At 45.6% G+C, this 24,106-nt stretch overlaps 1 protein-coding gene across 3 annotated transcripts in view; it reads left to right on the top strand.

Annotated features, from left to right (window-relative positions):
• The window catches only part of LOC146782925 (cysteinyl leukotriene receptor 2-like), a 392,506-nt gene that overhangs the window by 156,429 nt on the left and 211,971 nt on the right, over window positions 1-24,106 (top strand). The gene's annotated exons all lie outside the window — the stretch shown is intronic.

Here is a 24,106-nt window from a genome sequence, read left to right as displayed (position 1 = left end):
TCAGGGAAAAAGATTCTGTTCAGAGCTGAGTCTCCTTTTTCAAAAGTTGAGTAAAGATAAAACTCAAATAGAAAGTGCTACTGACATTAGAAAACTTTTAGATGTATGTTCAGGACGAACACAGTTTTCTCAAAATGAACAGCAAGATGCACATGAATTTTTGATGTATTTTCTTCAGGTAGTGGAAGAAGAAGGAGTTCCCATTGACATTTTTTTTGGTCTCTCTTATAAATGGGAACATAGTTGTGATAATTGTTATAATATATCTGGCTCTATTGTTGATAATGAAAGGTTTATTTATTTGACATTGCCAGAGAGTAAAACAGTCACTTTTGCAAAATTAGTTAAAGATGCTAATCATAGCATGAAATGTGGTGAGTGTAATTCTGACATGTTTTCAACATTAATTTTAAAGGAATACGGACAGTATGTAATTTTAATGATGCAACGATGTAGAGCTGATGGTTCAAAATTGGATACTTTAATAAAGAAGTTTACAGGACAGCAATTATCAATTTCAGGAAAAACTTTTGTAACTGTTGCAATAATTTTCCATGATGGACCTACTGTTACTTCTGGACATTACACAGTTTATCTAAAATGTGAAAAAGGCTGGACACTGTGTAATGATTCCCAATTGATTTTCAAACAACGTTTGCCTTTTGATTTAGCAAATTCCTATCTAATCTTCCTGAAACCTAAATTTTAGAGAGACTTGGCAAGATCTGGACAAAATAATTTTACCATTTTACTGGATTACCATTGCAATTTTGTAAAAAAAAGATTTTTAAAATTATCATTTGGCCTAATGGAAAGATAACCAATTGTAATGTGGACTTTTTTAATTTTTAATGCAATTTTGAAAAACCAATAATTTAGAGATTATCGGTAACTTCTGCACATTTTAAATTTTGGAATGTTATTGGACTGCCATTGGAAATTTTTTCAAAAATGATTTAAAAAATTACTATTTGGCCATGTGGAAAAGTAACCAATTCTATTGTGGACTAAATAAATTATTCAAAAAATTTTCGTGAACCAAAATGTTACAGAGAATCGGTGAGATCTGGACAAATTAAACTTTAGAATTTTATTGGATTTCCGTTGGAAATTTATTCCAAAAAAAAAATTAAAATTACTATTTTGCCTAAAGGAAATGAAATCAGATGTATTTTGGAGTTATTTGAGATATAATATTGTGATTATAGTTCTGAAACAAACATATCAGACGGTATTTTAAAGAAATAAGTATTGGTATTAGATGATATTTTTTTACAATATTATGCATTTCTATAATGTTAAGTTTAATTAAAAAAAGAATCAGGGCTTTTTTAATACAATCTTTGTGATTGGTATTTTTTTTTGCCCGCTGTAAAATGATGAATGCAATTGCTTTCACAATTTATAGTGAAATGCAATATATTCTGAAAACAGCAAAAATAAGGCAAAAAGATTTTTTGGTAAAAAATGTAAATATGTGTACTGTATTATAAAATGTTTAAAAAATATTAATACTTTTTTCTTTTTTTCCAGATAGATATAGAAAATTTTCGAAAACTACAAACATTTTTAAAACTATTTTTTAAAAAAAGAAATGAATAAATATTTTTTCAGTGAGTATGGTAAGTCAATAATAATAATTGTAGTCTCTCAAGGACAATGTAATGTGATAAATGATTTTTAGTGTTTTTTTTAAAAAATAAAAAAAAAGTACGCGCACCGTACGGTAAAAAAAAAATAAAAAAAAGTTTTTAAAAACATATGTAAAAAAAAGATGAAAGATAAGGTTGGCTCTTAAAAGAACCGTTGTGTTCATGCAGGGACAGAGGAAAGGAAGCATGGGAAAATTATTCAAAGCGACAAATGTGCTGATCTATTTTGTTGTTCACTAGGGAAACACTGGTCTCCCTATGGCAAATTAGATCTTTACAAAATGTGCAATGAATATCAACCTTCCGAAATCGAGGGTTCATTTCCAGAGGGCCAGCAAAAGGAGATTCTCCCCCCACAGATGAAGGGCTCACCTGACCTGCAGAAGAAGGAGTAAGCCCTGCAGGTGATGGTCCAGGCTGAGCTGCTGTGGATGTACTGGCTCGTCTTTCTGAAGAGTTACCTCCAAAAAGATGACCATGTTTCCTTCTGTGTACATCCTGGAGGTGTCTCTTCATGGTGTGATTCCCAAAGGAATACTTCCTGTTAGGATTACCTCTAGAAAGTACACGCTGACACAGCTTGCAAGTAACTAAGGGTGCATTCACCTTTTGCTGGCCTTCTGGAAAAGTAAAATAATCCCAAACATAAGAAGGCTTTTGTTTCCTCGATCTCTGCCTCAAGACAGTGCTGCTAGTGCTAGCCTCACTCTCAGAAGAGCTCTGCTGTTCTGCCATCGTATCCCAAAGACAAACCAGCTCCTTCTCCCAAGGGATCACAAGCAGAAATGAGGGGAATGGGTGTGGTGTAGGAGAGTTCTAGAACTGAAAGTAGTTTCAACCAATCAAAAGTTGTGTTTCAAGATCACATGACCTACCGTACGCTTACGGTACGCTTACGGTACGCTTACGGCAAAAAGTACGCGTGCGCGTAAAAAAGACACGCGCTTGCGCGCATGCGCATAACAGTCACTCCCCGGCACTTCCGCGTAACGTGCGCGTGTAGCGTAAGCACGCACGCGTCCCACGCGCAGTACGCGCGGCTACGCAAAGTGCGTAACTATACGCAAGCAGCGTAGATAGATTACGGACGTTGCGTAAACCGTACGCTTACCGTGAGCTTACGGTACGCGTACTAAAAAAAAATAAAAAAAAAAAAAAAGAACTGGAAATAAATTTTACATGTTTATTTTAAAAAATATATTAAAAAAAAATATTTAAGGATTTTAAAAATTAAAGCATAGTCTTTATAAAAGGTAAGAAAATTAAATTCAAAATATGTTTGAAAAAATTGAAGAATAAAAAAAAAATTAGCATTTAAAAAACCTTGCAAATTCACTGAAAAAACCATGGGTTTCACACACGTTATAGTTAGGAATTAGCATTTAAAAAACCTTTGAAATTCAGTGAAAAAACCATAGGTTTCACACACGTTATAGTTAGGAATTAGCATTTAAAAAACCTTAGAAATTCAGTGAAAAAACCATAGGTTTCACACATGTTATAGTTAGCTGGACATTTTACTCGTAAAAAACCAATGAAATTGCCCCGTTATAGTTAGTTCAGCTAACTATAACTCGCGCGCCCGCAATGCACTGCTGATGACGTCACATATTACATCACTCATGACATGGTCAGTGACATCACTCATGACATCACTGATGACATCTCAAATGACATCACTGATGACATCACTGATGACATCATCCAGTGAATGTGTGTATTTCTGAAAATTAAATATGTTTTATATATGTATATCTCAAGGTCGATGGAAGAATAAATGGGTATATAAGTGTCTAAATGGATGATTTGTTTTTGAAAAATTGATTGTGTATATATGTTTATACAAAACAACAAAAATTAAGTGAGCACCTGTATTATTTATATCAAAGGATCACTGTAATTAATCAGTCAATCTGTTTTCTTATGAGCTTGGTCCAGGTCAAATTTAAAGCATCAGCATGCCTATATCTGCACATAGTTGAAAGTATCGGCAGAGGTGGGAAAAGGTTCATGGCCTGCATATGCTGCCAAAATAAACAGATGCCGGGAACGGGTGGGTGCTGGTGGTGGGGGGGGGGGGGGGGATCCGCAGTGCAAGATCTGGGCGTAGTCTCTCCAGTGTGAAACAAGCACTGAAACTCAGGACAAAAAAGCAGTTTTAGGACAGGTGACCCCAAAAGGCTATCCAAATACATATACATGTAAGCAATTCAAAACACTCCCATCTTCGGCGGATGCTCCTCGACACCTCGCAAGAGGTTTTAGGTGCTATACAAAAGCAATTTCAAAAGGGGTAGTCAATTTAAGGATTTGGAGGTACCAGGAGCACCATAATTAAGGCCATCGACCTCTTGCGGCAATATGACACCTGCCGCATGGAGACGGGGCGAACGGACGTATTTAACCCATTAGGCACCAACTTCTGTAATGTGCCCGGCTGTTGACATGGTGCCCGTTTAAAGGGGCTCAGCCGTGCCAGGCTTCAGACAGCACCACAGGAGGGCACCGTCAACGAACGTTACCCTCTGGTTGTCCAACTACCTTCAAGCATCGTTAGGCGGGAAAGAAAAGCGTCCTCTGTAACGGGAGATGGAACAGATATGTTTAACCCTCAAATCCGTCAGAATAAACAGAGCTAAGAGACAGAAATACAGGGGGCAGAGTGGCGAAGTAATTTCAAAAACATAAGACGTTTCAGCAAAGCAGAAACGATGATGTGAGGAGTGTGCGTGTGTGTGTAAGGGGGTATTAGAAAAGCAAAATAGAAAACCCTTGAAGTCCAATGCCGATTCAAATAAAACCTCCCCTTTTATAGCAACTTATTAAGGTCACCTATAACTTGTCGACTTAACGCTTAGTGGAGCAGTTTATCGTCCATAGCCGCGCCAGACAGCAGGAGTTACTAGGACTTAATGACCGTGGAAGGATGACAGGCCGAGTTGGCCTTACCTGAATTCGAACGTGTAACTGTATTTCACACGCAAGTCATGTGGAGAAGTTTCTCAATAACCCATTTTGTTATTAAAATAACCGACAAATTAACAGCTCTTTACCAGCTGTCCATCGGGGCAGGTAATTGGTATCAGCAAAACTAGTCCAGGGAAAGATTATGCGATTTCCTAGATTTCTAAGATGTAGCACCGAAAACGCTATTCGAATTCGGTTCTGTGTGCTCCAAACGGTCTCCTGGATAATTCGGAAATTCCGCTGTTCCTTTCTGACACCCCGGCCCACACAAAGACATACAACGACCGCTCGATGTAAACTTTTTCTTGACTAAACGACGCATATCAAGACACGTGTCAGTCGAACAATTAAATATAACTTAAACATCAACATGATTTAAAAAGAAAACGCACACGATTAACTCAGGCGAATCGCTAGCGTGCGCATACACATTCACGTTACTTCCATGTCATTGATGTCAAGCAACGTTTAACAGCAGCATGGAGGTCACAGAAACCCTGCGAGAAGGTTTCTAACAAATAAAACAAGCTTTGGCAACGCGGCCGCGAAAGTGAAAGTGATCGCGATTACGATCGCGTGCTACGGATGAAAGACACATGGCGCTGCGCGCGTACACGTTCACGTGCACTGAAGCTTTAGGCCACGGCAGCACTTTGAAAAGCCTGTATACAAAATGTCTCGGCCAGATCAGCGCAAGCGCTGGATCAGGCGAGACGTAACAAGGGGAGCACACGCAGAGGCCACTGAAGGGTTATATTGTGTGTCGGTGACTAAATTACCATAGACTTCTTGAAAATGGAGCAGCCATTTAGTATCGCTAATTACACAGTCCATTACAGTATTATCTGATTCTGAGAAAAAGGGCTGATTAATGATAGCCCAAAACTGGCTGCTATCACGCAGTACATCAATTGTAAGTAGTTTTTCCCATGCGTCATTTTTAATAGCATTTTTCCTACTGGTAATGGTTAATTTATACTCCTTCCTCAATTTAGCAATGAGGGCCTTGTCTCTCGGGGTAGATAACAGTGCTTTTTTAAAAATCCTATGAGCTTTCGAGCAATTTGAGTCAAACCATTTACGTGGTTTGTTGTCTTGCTGGCTAGAGGTAATCATCAGGTCATTAGATATTTGGGCACATATTCCCTCGAAGGCCCCCATAATTTCTGACTTTGTAGCTTTTGTATCCTGACAGATAGCTATATTGTTCTCAATTTTGGGGAGTAGGGTTTCAATAACAATTTTCGGGACCACCTTTGCCCACTTGAGTCTTCTCCCTTGATCCGTTGGTACTAGGGCAGTCTCCCCACGAAGGGAGCAAGACATATTGGCCATAAGTTCACCCCAGAGTAACTCAAGCAACAGCGTATTATAAGTAGAGACAATCACTTTATAGGTCACTGCCCTATGTAAAATGCCAGGAGTCAAATAACCGAGCCATGGTCGTGTCCCTTGTAGGTATTTGTGCGTATCCCCCCCTCAGTATTAATCAATTCCAATATGTTAAACTTGGCCAACAACTCTTCAAGGGCCTCCCCTGTTTTGGTATGCTCAAAATGAGGGGCCAATGAGCCTGACGGTCCCTCATGCTCACTAAAGTGGCATAGATCACCACAGGGGTGAATATTAAAATCACCCTTTAAAATAAAATCGAACTGAGTGTGGTTATTTAGACTGAAATTAAACAGGAATTTTTCCAGTGAGACAATATGCTCATTCCCATCTTCCCTTTCCCAGGAATTATAAAAATTAATTAATATTAATTTGTGGGTGGTAGAAACTACCCATTCCACAATTAAAAAGTTAGGCGAGCCCGAGTCGATCATTTTTAATGACCCTCGTAATTTTAGAGAAAAAAGGGAAATAAGACCACCTTTAGCTCTACCCGCACTACTAGGGGTTGCTGGAATAACAAAGCTAGTCTAACCATCCGGCCAGAAACTAGGGGAAGAATCCCAGGACTCCTGTATGGCAATAATGTCATGATTAGTGACAAAATCTAACCAGGCTGTGTCTGTCCTTTTTGCTCTAATGCCAGCTAGGTTCCAGCTGATAAGTTTACAGACTGCTGGTACATCGGTTTTAAGGGCCCCGTGGGAATCTGGCATTGTTAAGGCAGACCGTCAATCCAGTTCCTCTATATCTGAAAGGGGAGAAAAACGGTTGCTCAGGGCTGACCCAGGCCCCATTCCCGCTATGTGCACAGGCCGCAAATGGGGTCTAGTAATAGCATTTAGGCCCCCCTTTACAAAATTTGGGCGACGATTCTTCCCTGAACATGTATCGCCTGACACTGTACTCTGAACCCAACCTTCATTTTCTGTCCTACGTAAAACATGATGTGTTGGGGGTAATAGATGGTGTGTGTCAAGAGGTGGGTAAAAGAATCCCAAAGGGACTGGTCTCATAGGGCCAAAGTCTGAGATCACCGAGCCATCCCAAAACAATCTATCGGCCGTATCAGGGGTGTCGAAATTAACTATGACACAATACCCATTTATGTGCTTAGTGGAATTTCCGATCCAACCCACCCTTCTTGCCATAATTATCCTGTCTGAGATGTTCAACCCACCACTAGAGAATTCTGCACACCAATGTTTAGCCTTATATATTAGGTCAGTAACATATTCTAATTCTCCCAGCTTAAGAGGGGGAACTCCTATGAATGTGGCGACTAGAGGAGCAGCCTCCGGGGGCAGGTTTATAATCAGATGACAGCCTTTTGCCCGGGAACTAATAGGGGAACATTGTGGCAGCAAATGTGTATCTGGGGGGCCTGGGGTAGGATGGATGGGATCTGAGCTACTGGGCACTAAACAAGAGTCCCGAATCCCAGGGTTATTTGATGCTCATGGAAAGGGGAATCGAATAAATGTTATGACAACAAGGGTTGTGCGAAACTCATAACGTAATTAAGTGTTCTTTGGGTCACAATCTAATTAGTCTATGATTAAGCGATTCTCCCTTTTGGGAAGTAGGAACAATTATCCTGACCTTCTTCCTTCTCTTTTCTTTTCCCAATTTTCCTGTTCTTATTAATTTGTGTATTGTACACTGACAGTGAGTATCATTGCTGTGCTGTCATTGCATCATATGTCATTGAATCACATGTGCATTTTTATCGATTTTTAAAATTATTATTTTTTTGTGTATTTTGAAAAATTGTTAACAAATTGTTTTTTTAATATATGTGTATAACTGCCCATTTTTGGTGAGATTTATGTGACTAATTTTAATAAACTATTGATTTAGTAGCTTGTTTGTTTGCTTCATTGATGTTGGTTCATACCCCGTTATTTTTTAAGTATAATGTTGAGTGTTGTATGATTGTTGGCACATCTAGAGAACCAAGGGAGGTCCCTCTTTTTTGACTACGGTCTTACTTGGCACCCCTCTCCCTTGGTGTTGGGGTCCCTCTCTCTTTGTTAGAGAGTTATTTGAAACCACGCCACTGTTGGTCAACATACGGCTACCCTGACTTGCTGAAACATTGGCACTATTACCTAAGGGATCCCCAGACACTTTATAAGGTTCCCGGGTCTGGACGTGTTTATTGGACAAAGTTTCAATAAGAGCATATTTCTTTAATAAACTCGCTAAGCAAGTATTCAGTGTCTCCACAATGTCTTTGGCAATGCCCATCAACAAGGGTTCAATGCGGTCAATAAACAGTTTCTCTAGATGGTCACCAAGATCATCAATTGGTACAGACACTATTTTTTGGGCCCCAGCTGCCTTCTTCCTCCTTTTTATAGACGTCCTGGACTCAGAGATGGACGCCTGAGCCTGCTGTGGCAGGGTTGATGCAGAAGTATTGACAGCGAGGGGACCAATGACCTCAGCCTCACTGGGGTTATGGTTCGAAACCACAATCTCAGGTTCCAGGGGAACATGTTGTACGTGGATAATATCGCTATTAGCCAAGGGAGCTGGAGAGCAGGGAAGTACTTTGCCAAGTTCCTGTTCCACATTAGCGATTTCCTTAGAAAGGGCCCCCACAGCAGATGAAAGATAAGATATAATAGAGTCAGACTTTCTCGGTAATTTCAGATTTTTTCCTCCCTCCGTATTTGACGCGTTTTTGCGCTTACCCATTGTCAGATGTTAGGGTCCGGGCCCAGGCCTGCCTCCTCCTGCCCCGGACGGCCACAGACGGCCCGCCCTCTGCCCGGGCTCAGCCCGGTGCTGCCCGCGCGCGTCCTGCGATGCGGGAGGCGTTCCGAGTTCTTAAAGCGCCTCCAGGCGCGTTGGTGGAGTCAATGCTGTGCGCCGGCCCCGGGACTGCTGGGCAATGTAGTGCTGCCGTTCCCCTCACGGCGCTCTGGGTATTGCAAGTAATACTGCCGTTCCCCTCACGGCGTGCGTTGTTTACGGGCCCCCAGGAGCTCTCGCCGCTCCGAGTTCTTAAAGCGCCTCCAGGCGCGTTGGTGGCGTCAATGCTGTGCGCCGGCCCCGGGACTGCTGGGCAATGTAGTGCTGCCGTTCCCCTCACGGGGACATGAGCAGTAAGAGTGCGAGGTAAAACAGTGCTCATGAAAAGTGCTTCTAAAGGAAAATAAACTAGGTGAGCCCCCTTAAGTAAGTGTCTGTTCTGTCGTGGATACAAGCGAGCCTCAGATTCTTGCTTAGTTACACAGCAGGAGAGTTGAGGTCGCTAGACACAGCAGGAGAGTTGGGGTCACTTGGCACTACTAACATTGCTCAGTGGGTCAAGGCGCCCGTTGCTGTCGCGTTGAAGGGTATTTTGTTCGCTGACATGGAACCTGGCAGAGAATGAAACCGAAAGCAGCATCCGGGAGGCAGGGGAGGTGACGGTGTAGGATCTTGCAGTGGCCGTTGTTGTCCAGTATTTTCATGCATGTGGGTGGGTGTTGTTTCGTTTGCAGGCTATAAGTGCTAAACAAGCATTTGCAAAGCCAATAAGTTTCATCTATGCGGGATCTATCGGCGTTGCCGTTTTTTAAGATGTTGCACTTGCACATCAGCGCGGGCCGTTGTACAGTATGGCTCAACGTAATTAAAAACAAAGCGCCGCACCCGTGTCGTAGCACCTTTTTGTGTTTACCTTAAGTAGTGGTCGAAGTGCATTCAAAAACGCATGGGAACTGTGATGCTGTGCGCAATGCGAGCGGGGTGAATGAGCATGGAACGATGTAAAAGGTGTGTTCAAAAACAATTTTCTGTCTTTCACCTTCAGCCAACTACATATGAAATAAGGCACAGCTTAAATGAACAAGCGGCACTGAAAGCTATTGTAAACAAGCGCTCTACACGCTTATCAAAACGTTTTTTTTTAAACTGTCGTAAAGTGGCTCAAGCACTTCAAAGTATATCATAATGTCCATAAAAAGCTAGGAGTGCGCCACGGCGGGGATGGAGATAGCGATGTATAAAACAAAAAAGTGCCTCAGGAGTAATAAAGGGGAGAATGTCACGCCGCTGGTAAAAGATCAAATCCCGGTGGGCGTGGCTAAAAGTAGACAGGGTGGCAACAAGCAGCGATTGACATGCCTTGCATGCAATCATTGCACTGCCTTCAGCATGATTCGTGACGCCAAACGACACACACAAATCAACACTGAAGGCGGAGCTGGAACAAGGCTTCTTGGAATCGTATCGATTCCAAGAAGCCTCGTAAGATGAGAGAAGCGCTTGCGCTGTTTACGTCACACGAGACCTAAAAAACAAAGGCTGGTACACAGAGAGGTAGAGAAGTGGGGGGATATCTGGTGAATGTCGCCACAATATATTTTACAACACAGCAATACATCATTTATACACAATTCGACCCTATATTGCTGGTAATTGTGGGCGATTTAAGAGGGATATCTTTTTTACTTTTTATTGGATCGCCCCTTCACTTGTGCAGCGTCGCTCCAAGCGCCTTGAGCGAATTCATTTTATTTGTGAAACAACGTGTCCATACATATGTCCGTATATTCGTGCATGGATTTTGAAGAGGCTTTTGCTTCTCTGAGTCCAGATCCTGCTGGGGTCTTGCTAGGCAGTTTCTGTGTGAACGCGCGAGGGGCTGGCGGGACGAATAGAAGATCGTAATGTCAGGTTTACTACTGGTGAAAAGCAAGGAGGGGAAACAGCAACAACTATAAAGAGCATTCAGTGACAGAAGACATCCTCTGTATTAAGTATAGTGCCAATATCGGCAACAGTTATCACAAAACACATAAGTACGTAAATAAAACACACAACACTGTAATGTAAGTGGAGAAATATTGCTGCAGGTTTATTAGCATAACCAATATGCAAACATGGTGGGTTATCTTACGGGCGATCCCAGGGCAGGCCAGCCCCTATGCCGCCTGCCCGTCTGATAAGCCTAGAGTCACCATGGCAACGCCAACTGGTGTATACCAAATATTGGGAGGGTCCACCCCTCTCATCCGTGGACCACCAGTCCACTTGCTTCACACGCCCCCCCGTGATGGGTGGGCGGAGCATACATGGCAGCCCCCGGTTGCTCAGACCCACAACCGCCTGTCGGCTAACGGGGCGCCGTCGTTCTTCCAGGGGACACGCTAAAACATCCCTGGGTATCCTGGCTTAGCACCCCGCGGTGCTGCTGCATGATGTACCCCTTGGTATGTGCAGACCCTGGATCGCCCTGTAACTCCTCCTGCCACACAAAGTAAAAATTGTTAGAAGACCTGGCCCCCCCCCCCCTTTGTCCCTCCGGACGCCGGGTAAGCGGAGGGGCGGGCAAGGCTAACGAGCGGACAAGAGGACGAGGAGGGGGCGGAGACAGTATATGTACCCCTGTCTCCTCCCTGCCCTCGCCGGAAGCAGCTATCTGCTGGGATCTCCCCTGGACTATCCCAGGGACTCGACCTCCCACCCCTGTGCCTTCCTGTGGCACTAAGGCGGCCGCCCTCCAAGGGGCGGGCCGCTATGCAACCCCCCCCCCGGGCAGCCTTACATAGTGCCAATATCGGCAACAGTTATCACAAAACACATAAGTACGTAAATAAAACACACAACACTGTAATGTAAGTGGAGAAATATTGCTGCAGGTTTATTAGCATAACCAATATGCAAACATGGTGGGTTATCTTACGGGCGATCCCGGGGCAGGCCAGCCCCTATGCCGCCTGCCCGTCTGATAAGCCTAGAGTCACCATGGCAACGCCAACTGGTCTATACCAAATATTGGGAGGGTCCACCCCTCCCATCCGTGGACCACCAGTCCACTTGCTTCACACGGCCCCCCGTGATGGGTGGGCGGAGCATACATGGCAGCCCCCGGTTGCTCAGACCCACAACCGCCTGTCGGCTAACGGGGCGCCGTCGTTCTTCCAGGGGACACGCTAAAACATCTCTGGGTATCCTGGCTTAGCACCCCGCGGTGCTGCTGCATGATGTACCCCTTGGTATGTGCAGACCCTGGATCGCCCTGTAACTCCTCCACAGCCTTGGGAGGGGCCACCATCACTACCAGGGCCCCCCACCAAGGTAGACCTATTTACTTACAACCTGCTGCAGCCAAAGCTTCCCCTAGGTCCAGTAGGAAAAGATCCATGCCTAAACTAGAGAGGTGCACCCCATCTACCTCCAGGCACCCTGTGGACTTGGCGTGTATAAGACCATGCCTGATGAAGCCAAAACCTCTTTGCTCTGCGCAACTGCGCATGGCTCCAGGTAGGCCTATTGCCTACCGCATGCTGATACCGGGCTCCTCCCAGGTCCAGCCAAAACAAGTCTACGCCCCACCGGGCCGGCGGCCAGCGTGCACCATCAGGACAGGTTTCCTCATCCTTTCTAAGCTCCCCCGTGGATTTGACTGTCCACTTGCTTCCTCGTACGTTTATGCATTTGCTCAAATGGTACGACCACCATTTATTCACAGGTGTGATTTCTACGTGTGCCTGAAAGACAACAGACGCGTGAGAAAGAGAGGGCACAAGCTCATATGCACGCCAATGACAAACCGCGGGAATGGGTTGGAGGGCTGGGGCAGCAAAAGGAAGAAAGGGAAGTGGGTAGGAAAAGCAGCAGGAGAGAGACTGTGGAGTAACCTCCACAGCTGCCGAAATTGGACCTGTGGAACTAGGTTCAAGTCTCGGCATCGGTAAAACTGTGCCAATAAAAAATAGAATGTAAATACATGTAAAAACAATGGCAGGAATGCTGATAAACTAAAAAAAAGAAAATATCCAGCAGGAGCAGTTGGGACGACCAGGAGGTACCCTGAACGCGGCTTGGCAGTGGCCAGGAATGATGACAGGGGAAGCACCCAAAAGAAAATTAACATTGCGGGAAGCCTGTAAAAATTTAAATAAACAAAAAACAACATTCCGCAAAGTGCAGACTGTGCATCAGCCCCGAAGCAGAAGCACTGGTGAATGATTCGGCTGGGAACCTTCAGCCTGTGCGGAAGAAAAAATAACCGGTACCCCTATAAACCTACAACCCGCTACGGTACTAAAAATAACAAAAATTACTTACATTTATTTTAGTAACTACTAAAAATGTTACAAATACATTAAAAACATATAAACAATAGACAAAAAATTACATCATATACATTGAAAATATGTACCAAAATACATCACAATAATTAAAAATCGATTTTGTAAACAACTATATTATTGTAATCAATATTTATAACCTTTGATATTTTAAAAATCGATATTACTTACCTTAAAATCGATATTATTGGCAACAATATTCTTGCTTGCGATATTTCCATGTCACAATATTTTTGACTCTATATTTGTGCAAGTTGATATTTGCAACTCGATATGTTGTCGCATCACCTGCAAACACAAATAAAGCTGATGCATCTCTTAAGCACATTAAGGATGGCAAATTAAATCTCCACAGCAAATTTTAGTGAACGTAATGCAGGTGTAACCAGCATCACCCACCCCATCACTTCAAAGCATTGAACTGCTCTTGTGCTATAAGGTGCTGTAAGAAACTGCACATGAAATTCACACACAAATTCATGCCACTAGACTCGATTCAGACGGGAGACTCCTGATTTTTTTAAGCCAAAAATGGCTTTATTTTGACTGTCTCCTGCCTGAAATCGCCACTGCGTCAATAGAAGTCAATGGGGGAAATACATTCTCCCGATTATTTTTTTTAAACTTCCACTTTCCTCTTTTAAAATGTTAGCATGTATGTAAAGTCACATTCAAAGTTTTTGAAGAAGACATAAAGTGGAATACTTTCTGTTCCGATCCCTCGCCATCTTTTCAGCTGGAAGGAAAAGCTCTCTTTGTCAATTGTGTCCTTCCTGATATTATTAAAAATATGTCCTTGGCTTTACCTCTGCACAGAAACTCCTCTACAAACCCTTCCCCTTTTATATGTCTGGCAATAACCAGAGTTTTTTTTCATGAACCCGAAACAAAAAGATAGTCAGAGAAGGACTTCAGGTCAGACTGCTTCAGCCAATGGGTGTGTTGGCCAGCCCCTGTTCACATTCCAGATCAGCCCATAGGAGTGTTCCTTCTCCACTCCCAGGCATTTAATAGGTGGGCGTGATGTATCAGACCACCCGTGGAGTGCTTCCATGACAGCGCATCTCTTGTGAAAAGTGCTTGCATTGGAAAATAATCAGCCACGCCTCAGGGGTTGGACCAGTGATGCTCAAAGTACGGCCCGGGGGCCGCATACGGCCCTCCTGACCTTTACATCGCCTCCCTCCTCAACAGCAACACTGAGCTGCTGTTTACTCGACTCAGCACTAACATCAAGGAAATGTTAAGGAAATAGGGAAGCATTTATTTAAAGGGTAATTGAAGTTAAAGAAAGGAAGTAACTAGGGTGTCCTGCACCTTTAAGAACACTTTCATGGTTCCCCTCACTTAGACAACAATGCCAATAGTGAACTATGAGGCAAGTCAGTTGTTATATGCACTCTTTAGGTAACCTAGGTTCCTATTATACATGGACAACATTATAGTTTATTAAATCAAACACAGAAGAAGGTTTTGTATAGTGCAAATTCTAAAGTCATGTATTTCAATGTCTTCTTATATGTGATAATGAAAAAAGGGAAAGTGAACTAAAACAATTGCCTTGGATCACACAATTTGGTGAAGTGGGCAAGCCAGGATTAATCCCTGGCTTTCTTGTTTCACATTGTGCAATTCAGCCACTAGATGTATATGCTTTGCTTCCCCTACACCCACCTTTTCACCAACCCTCCCCCCAAACTCACGACCACCACCCTGGCTGGAATTAATGCTGTCCCTGGTCACTTCACTGACCAAACCTTTTGGCCCCTGGGAAATGTTTGCAAGTAGCCATGGGTATAAGACTAACACACTTAAATGCAGGTGTCCGCATCACCGCACTAAAATGCATTAGTCACGCCGTTACAGCTCCTCGACCCTAATGTGTGATATGAGGCACTGCTGTAAGAGTCGTTTGAAGCAGCCTGGACGCACGTCTGCTTGCCTTGACCCGCCGCTGTGCGTCCCCGGCAATGTACCAATGTTCCTGCCCTGCAAGCCTCACTCGTTGTTATGTTGATGTCTTAGACTCCGCTATATATTTATTTAAGAGTTTCCATCCGCGGAGCAGAGCGGCTTTGATGAAAAAACATATTTGCTCTGCCTAGGCCTGGCCTCTGTCTACGACAACGTGCGCGTGCAGCGGTGGGCAGCTTCAATCGGGGAGATGGAACTGCAGGACAGTATAAACATACCTGTAAGTGCTGGGCCCAGTCGAGATCCTGGGGTATCTACCCTGCAACTTTAGACTAGCGCTGCAGTTTATTAAGTCTCGCCTGAGCCAGCGATTTAGCGCTGCTCTCGCGAGAGCTTTTGTAAAAGGGGGATTTGGAAGTGCAAACCAGTGCTTTCAGGCCGCCAACTACAGTGCATGTTCGCCGGGCGCGCGCACCATTTGGCAGCCTGTGTGATCATTTCGCGGCCGCTTTGATGTTCTCAGTGAGCCGCGCGGCCACTGAGAACATCAAAGCGGCCGCGAAAGTGCACACCATTTGCCACCCCCTCCCTTATCCCACTTCCTGCTTGTTTTATTGGATTTTCGATCTGCCTTCATTCTCCTCTAGCACTGCGCTCTAACGCGAGACGTGTGACACCAGGGAGACTCTCGATTCCATATTTAAAGGCATGGTGCAGGATGACTTCACAGGCACCTCAAAGTGTCAGTGTGTGTGTGTCAGGGTTCCAAAAACTTTTTCAGGGCCAGTGACTCAGGCACTCTCACTGGAATGCCATTGGCACAGGGCACTTGCTACGTTTTATTACTATCTTTACCCTCAATGGTTTAATAATAGCATGACTGGTCTATTTTTATTAAACTTTTTTTGAAAAATTATGCATGCACATACTTTCTAGATGGAATATTGCTGTCAAACTTACCGTGCACCTTTTATAATTGCAGCCCCCTCCCCCAATCGTTTACTTTCCCTATTCCTTGTTCTCACCCTACAGGTGGCTCGCTGCCACCTGGGCGATGGCCCATCGCCCCCCCCCCCCCTCTCTCCTTCCCCTTAAACACATCACATGGACGAGTTCGCAAAATTCGAGAGGGAAAAGTGCTCAGTGTTTGTCAAGCTCTGACGGCAAACAGCAGCCACCGCATCCTGGGATCCTCGGCTGCACAGCCGCACACAACCTTGGACCGCTTCCGGGAGGCGGAGCCAGAGCCGGGGCTAAGACACATGATGGGCCAAACTGCGCAAGTCACCACAGGCGGTCACTGCACAAGAAGGGCGCTTTATGTTTCAGAGCTACAAGCTCACACACGCTGCACACCCGCCTTGTCGTTTTACAGACCAGAGCCCTTCCTAGAGGGCCATCAACCTCTTCATCTGGCAAGCCCCCTGACTGCCACCGTAGCTCCAAGTCCACACTTTGTACCAGCCCACCGCCTCCTCTCTCCATCAAGCTACCTCTCTGCCCTCACCCCTGGGCTTGCAAGTCCTGCAGGACCTAGAGTGCTTAATTTGAGCCGGTGGTTTGTGTGCTCAACACCAGCTTTTAATTGTCAACACCGATGCTTCTGAGAGTCAGTCGCCTGGTGGCGCGGTCTCTCTTATTTACAACAACTGTTGTTTATTAATTCAATATACATTAATAATGGCCAATACCTGCCGCCCATGCCATTCTTATAGCTCTGGGGGCTTGCTCGTAATTGTGCTGGCACTGTCATTGGCAGAGATGGCAGGGGCAATGAATGGGTAAGTGCACGTTGGAAAGGGCTCGTGAGGAGTGCCCTGGCACTTTTTAACAAATCAAAACACTGCCGAGTACATTACAGCCACAGACTCTCGAGTACCATGCTCGCACTGGAAACAAGGCCAGCTTTGCACCCCACATAATGAGCATTTAGCATCAGGTGACCGGATTTTCAGAATGAAACAACCTGGATGGCCGCCGACATAGAAATAGGACTGTTTTGGTCGGGCCGGATCACGGTTTCAAAACGACTGCACCAAAAATATTTAAGGTCACTTTCCCATATGCATATATTTCATAGCTCTTGTATTTATTCATTACGATACAGTTAATTGAAACCATTACATGATTATAGAACGCGCAGTGAAAAATACAAAAGCACACACTAAACACCAGACTCCTTCAATAATTGTCCTTAATGCTACCAACGAGCTCGCGCGACGCAGATGAGAATGAAGCAGATGTCACCGGTATAGAAACGGTTAAAAGCTACTGATGGCAAGTGGACTCCTGAGTCATTACTTTCTGTATGTCTGGTGCAATTAAGGACAAAGTTCCAGTGCATGGAAATAATGAGTGAGTGAGTAAATATTACATATACACATGTGTGATGAGACCCAGGGGCGGGCTGCTATTGAGTCTGGCTTGGGCTGATGGGACACGGAGTCGCCCCCTCATTACATCCTGCTGGGCTGTCTGGGAAAGGCAAGGCAGAGGGTGGCTTTTAAACCGCTCCACTCATGTTCCTGTGTTGAGAGAGCCGGAGAAAACGTGCGCCTGTACCAGAGGCGCAACTAGAGCTACATTTCGGGGGGGGGGGGGGGGGGGGGGGGTGCTAAGGAAAAATTTCAGGGGGGGGGGGGCTGAATCTTTTAAGCCATAGGCAGAGTGGAGCTGCAGGGGCTCTTAGAAGGGGTGAAACAACAGCGAGGCCTCTTTTAAAGACCTGTGAAGTGCTCGGGAGCGGCTGTGTGTGCGCCGGGAAGCTGTCTCATCCCGGGCTGCCACACACGACGGGGGGGGGGGCTGAAGCCCTGTGAGTCCAATGGGTGTTGCGCGCCTGGCCTGTACCACACTGTGATAATGTGCGTCCTCATCCGACCCGCTTTCAACAAGCATTGGCATAGCCAATAGGTCTCGCTTTTGGGACCTTATAAGTGTTTAGCCATGCAACAGTTGCATAACTAAATACTTATAAGGTCCCAAAAGCGAGATCTATTGGCTATGCCAATGCTTGTTCTTCATGCTGTGTTGCTCCCAGTGACGCAGCAATAGGCCTCATCGGGTGGGTGTGTGTGTGGGGGGGGGGGTCGAGCTCTAGGGGACGCCCTCTGTGCACAGTTTCCTGGACCCAGGACTGAGAGCTCCCGACTGGGTCTGGAGCATGGGGTGCCCCCGCCGTGTATTTTGCAGGGGGGGTTAAGTTTCTTTATGCAACTGGTTGACCCCCCTTACAAGGCAATGGCGTCCCTCGCACCTGGACCCCTGAGTGGACTGGCTGGTGGCACTGGTAAGAGTGGATAGCAGGTGGGCGCGGTGCCTGGGGTTTACCATAGCTGCCAAGGTTTCACATAACTTATTTGTGATAATTTCATAATTTCAGTGTAATTATGAGTGACATTCAATGACTGTGAGTGACACTTTCTTGCAAGCAAAATCATGCAGTAAAATCCCTAGAAACATAAAAATATCAGAAATTGCTTCCATTTGAGCAACGAAAAACTCTATGGAACTCTGTAGTAGATGCTTTTAAACCTATTATTTCTAAATACACAGCACCCTCCAACCCCTCACCTCAGTGCCAGGTGCGGTTCAACCACAAGTAACAAAGTGATTTCTGCGACAAAAGCAGTAACCCACTGTGCTATCCACATCAAACACTGTTCTGTGATATGCTGGTATGCAGGGGTGTAACACAGGCCCCCAGCATCCCCCGCAGTGCGGGGGGCCCTCGAGCTGCAGGGGGCCCCCTCAGCACTGTACACACGCCGGAGAGCTCCGGATTAAATCCAGAGCAGGGCCCCTCTGTTTACCTTGCAGGGGGGGGGCCTTCAACTTTCGTACGCCACTGCTGGTACGTGTTCTTTGCAGCAGGCATATTAACCCTCTGTGCTACTTTATGGTGAGAGTCGAAACGGCCAGAAGACAAAACTCCAACCTCTCTCCAGCAGGAACATTAACCCTCAGCGTTATCTTGTTTTACCAAGACTCACAGTGCTGGGAAAATAAAGGCTGCTGCTTTGGACTGACACTGCAGCTGAACTGTGTGTGGAGTCACAGTCACTGGCTGCAGGCAGCTGCTCAGACAGTGCTGCTGTCATGTGGAGGCAGGAGGCAGGTGCCAGTTCAAGGAGTGCAGGCTGGCACAGTGTCAGAAATGATGCCCCTCTCTGCACACTGTACAGCACAGTCCTGCGTTGCATCTGCTGTAGATTGAAGTCCTGGTGAGAGCTCATGGTGAGGCACCGTGATTCGAGAGCCGGGCGCCTGTTAAAGGCACCCCGCGCCTGCTCTCACCGTGACAGGACACAGCCCCCTCACCCCCTTCACCTCCATACACACAGCAGGGAGCACGTGTCTAGGATGTTAGGCGGGAGACGTCTTGTTCCTATAATTTAACATCAGCAGCAGCAATTCCTGGAGACTGGGCTGGCAGGACTTGCAGTTACTGTGGTCAGGGTTCATGCACTCAGTCAGCTTGCACCCCAAGAGTGACCCATCCCTATTCTTCAGTCATTGTCACTTCCCCCTTATATGTCTCCTGGTGCTCAACATTAGAAGTAGGACTCCAGTCACCCTGATCTGCCACCCTCAAGGGTGTCACTGCACGAGAAAGGGAGGTCTTCCTCAGACTTGCACATGGAGCGCTTCACATACAATTCCAGGGGCCCACGTGTGCTCGCACGTTCATTCTGAGTTCCATGTGGTTGGCATCAGCTCTCCTCCGTGTGCACTCCTGTATAAGGGGCCTTGGCACTCACCCCTCTCCACCATACACTCGGGTCAGACCACGCAAGGCTCCAGTTCTTCCCTGCGTCAGCTCAACCCACACTCTGTGTGCAGACACCTGGCTGGGGCTGGCTTTGCAGACACTCACACGGTACACTTTGAATGATTGAGTCTAAACTGAGATTCTGTTAGACTCAGACACTCACACGGTACACTTTGAATGATTGAGTCTAAACTGGGATTCTGTTAGACTCAGACACTCACACGGTACACTTTGAATGATTGAGTCTAAACTGAGATTCTGTTAGACTCAGACACTCACACGGTACACTTTGAATGATTGAGTCTAAACTGGGATTCTGTTAGACTCAGACACTCACACGGTACACTTTGAATGATTGAGTCTAAACTGAGATTCTGTTAGACTCAGACACTCACACGGTACACTTTGAATGATTGAGTCTAAACTGAGATTCTGTTAGACTCAGACACTCACACGGTACACTTTGAATGATGGAGTCTAAACTGAGATTCTGTTAGACTCAGACACTCACACGGTACACTTTGAATGATGGAGTCTAAACTGAGATTCTGTTAGACTCAGACACTCACACGGTACACTTTGAATGATTGAGTCTAAACTGAGATTCTGTTAGACTCAGACACTCACACGGTACACTTTGAATGATTGAGTCTAAACTGAGATTCTGTTAGACTCAGACACTCACACGGTACACTTTGAATGATTGAGTCTAAACTGAGATTCTGTTAGACTCAGACACTCACACGGTACACTTTGAATGATTGAGTCTAAACTGAGATTCTGTTAGACTCAGACACTCACACGGTACACTTTGAATGATTGAGTCTAAACTGAGATTCTGTTAGACTCAGACACTCACACGGTACACTTTGAATGATTGAGTCTAAACTGAGATTCTGTTAGACTCAGACACTCACACGGTACACTTTGAATGATTGAGTCTAAACTGAGATTCTGTTAGACTCAGACACTCACACGGTACACTTTGAATGATTGAGTCTAAACTGAGATTCTGTTAGACTTTCTAGAAAAGTCACCGCTCCCTCCGACTACCACTCTTTTGTTCATGTGATGATCAAATCTTGCACAAAATGAATAGGTAGGCTCCGAATACATGTTACAGATACTCTTTGTACACCAGAGAGGGCGACTGTGCTGTCTGTTAGTAGCTGCAGCACTAGTATTAATTAGTGTCTAGGCGCTGCAGTGCACGCATCGTCTTCCCACACAAATCATATTCAGCCCACGATGCGTGTGAACTGTACCCGCAGCACTGACCGCAGGGTGACTGCGCACAATTATGGCCAGTGCCAACTGTCTGTGAATTAAATGCACAATTATGTGCATGATGTGGGCAATAATGTGAAGATGTGGGGTTGTATTAAGTGTCAGACACAGGCCCGGTTCTAGCGGGTGGGCCGGGTGGGCCAGGCCCACCCAAACATGAGCCTTGGCCCTCGCAGTGACTGCACGAAGACCAATAGAAAACGGGTAGTATACTTTAAAACGTCCCTCCGAACGACGTGTTTCTTCCTGTTCTGGGAGTTACGTAATTGGGGATGGCTGTGAGAAAAAGCCCAGACCCAATCACGTAACTCCGTTTAGAAAGGTGGGCTTTGTACTGCAGGTACAATACGGGCATGGCAAGGGGAACAATTCTTTATTTGGCACAGAGTAACTTTTGCGTACTGTCCTGCTGCTGCAAGGATATTTCCTTTTCTATTTCAACACTGGAGAAAATAGGTTTGTTTATTCTGTTTCACCTTTACTGACCACTGCCGCTGCTTATCACATCAGGCTGTGACACAAAGTTTGACTATCTGAGTAGGTAACAGAATGTGTTACTATTTGGTCTTATTTTGAAAAACTGCACAGGGCCAGCAAGGCACATACTTTGGTATGCTTCATTTAAATCGTTTTTATCAGGGATGCAAGAAAATAATACAAATGTCAAGATAACTGGTGATTAATGATCCTGCTGGATATCAATCCTTTGTTGGCAGTTTTGAAATGCAGATAAACTGTATTTTATGTGGATAGCTCAGTGGGTTACTGCCATTGTCACAGAGATTCTTGTTTTACTTGCAGTTCAGAAGGTATGCTCCTAACATAGGACAGTGACCTATGAACTGTCATCATAGAGCTGCCTACAAACCTGAATGGTATAGTTAGAATTTCACTTTGTTTTGTGTTATATATTTAGAACGTTCCCAGTCTTTCATTATTTTAACTTTGCTAAATAGCGTTTGCGCCGATACACATTTTTATTAGTAAAGTCAACCCCTAACCCCTAGAGTATGCTTTAAATCCTGAGTTTATGCTTCCCCAGCTCAAACGCTCTGAAAATATACTGACCACCCTTATGGATGACGTGATTCCTACACCTTGTATTCCTCATAGGCTTATGTGGCATTCCCTATAGACTGATTTACATACTTGTATGATTCGTTGTCTCTGTATAATGTGTGCGTGGTGTAAAGTACTGACACACACTACACTGACATGAGTAGCGCTACACAACAAATGAAATGCATATGAGAGACGGGCTACGGAGAGATGAGGGGTGCTGGTGGAGGGTGGCAATGAGGGAATCCAAGGAGGAGGTCATGGGTTGGGGTTGCTATGGAGGGATGAGAGTGGTAGTGAGGGAGTCTGAGGGGGAGAGGCTATGGAGTGAAGAGGGGCCCTGTTCGAGGGTGGTAGTAATGGTATCTGCGGAGAAAGAGGTCAGTGGTAGGGCACCAAAAAAGACTTTGGCACTAGCGCTAAAGCTGGCCCTGTCATGGCCTTTCTGGTTTTATTTAATTGGCAGTCAGGTAGTTAGGGCAATTGTGGAACATATTTTAAAGTGCGTGCTAATTATATGTACTGCTATATTCAATGTTTTAAGTTTGAAGGTGATACTACTAATGTTGTTTACGGGAATAATGAAAGTGGAGCTGGATGGTGGCTGATATAGGGCTGGTGCCCAAGGTCAGCTGTGAGAGAAGGGGCACAGGAGAGGGATGGTAGAAAAGTGGATAATCAGGCCTGGAAGTACTTGTGTTGAAGCCCGGCCTGTTGGAATTTGAGGGTTTGCACTGTGGTCCAGACATTGCTCTTACTTTCAAATAACTCTCCACATGCTCTGTATCCACACAGAATCTGTCAGCTGTATCATCAGGACTGTTTGTAGGTATGATGTAATCTAGGCCTTGTAGGCTACCACAGGAAACGACAAATCGAGCCCGCAGTGGCCCACCCAAATGCACCCTTGGCCCACCCAAATAAAAATTCCTGGAGCCGGGCCTGGTCAGACAGTGAGCATTTTTAGGCCAGCAAATGTTTCATTACAACATGCCGCAATAATTCTACACAGCTGAGACGGGTGCCTGCGTGCCGGTGCCTGTTGTCCCTGGCCATGTGCAAGTCAAGTATGTGGCTGCGGATGTGTCGTGTGTGTGAGTACAATTGCATTTGAAACTTTATTAGGCAGCATTATACCCCACCTGCAACAGAATGATTTGTCTGCCTCACTCCGGGGCTAGGCACACTTACTTTTGCAGCGAGGGCTGAGGGCGGGTAAGAGCAGCTGCAATTAACGTGGGCTGGCTCGCCTCTCTCTATGCCTGGTGGCCAGCCGCCGGGCATGATGAGGCTGGCTCGGCTCGGCATAGTCAGGGGTCCCGGTGCTCTGGGCAGCTCAGCAGCGAGTGAAGCACTCTGGCCAAGGAAGCGGGTCCGTGTTCAGCTGCAGCCCACGGTGGGCCCGCGCCGGTGAGGGTAGGCGTTGGTCGTGGGATTGATTTACATGGGGAGCACATTGCAGGCAGCAGCCACTAATATCTGAATTCAACGGCTGCCGCCGCGCGCGCACCACGAGTGGCACTGGGACGGAACAACTCCACAGTGTTTTGTTACATAGTAGCAAGCATGACGAGCTGCGCCAGCCCCCAAGTCTGCAGAGCAGCATGCACTGCACGCTGCCTGCCACTCGACTCCAGTGAAGTGACGGCGCTCTCCGGGCCGCCTGACAGGCACAGCTGAAGAGGCGCTATATGTGTGACTTCGCATTTTGGGGCGGTGATGCTGACCACCACACTAAAATGCATTCGTCCAACGCCTGATGCGTGGTACTTGGCAGGGCTGTGTTACCTGGCACCAGGAGAGGACAAGACTTCCCACTGTTTTCTGCCCCCGAAGATCGTTTCACCAGCCGGACGGCATTCAACATCCGTGCCTCTTGCACATGTGCAGGTCTCGAGGGCAGGGGCGCTGGAAGCAGGGGTGCGGGATGTGCTACAGCACTCCAAAATAAGCTTGCAAGAATGTCATGAGAA

Source organism: Triturus cristatus, chromosome 12, assembly GCF_964204655.1.
Source record: "Triturus cristatus chromosome 12, aTriCri1.1, whole genome shotgun sequence".
Classification (NCBI taxonomy): domain Eukaryota; kingdom Metazoa; phylum Chordata; class Amphibia; order Caudata; family Salamandridae; genus Triturus; species Triturus cristatus.
This window is presented reverse-complemented; position numbering and strand designations above follow the sequence as displayed.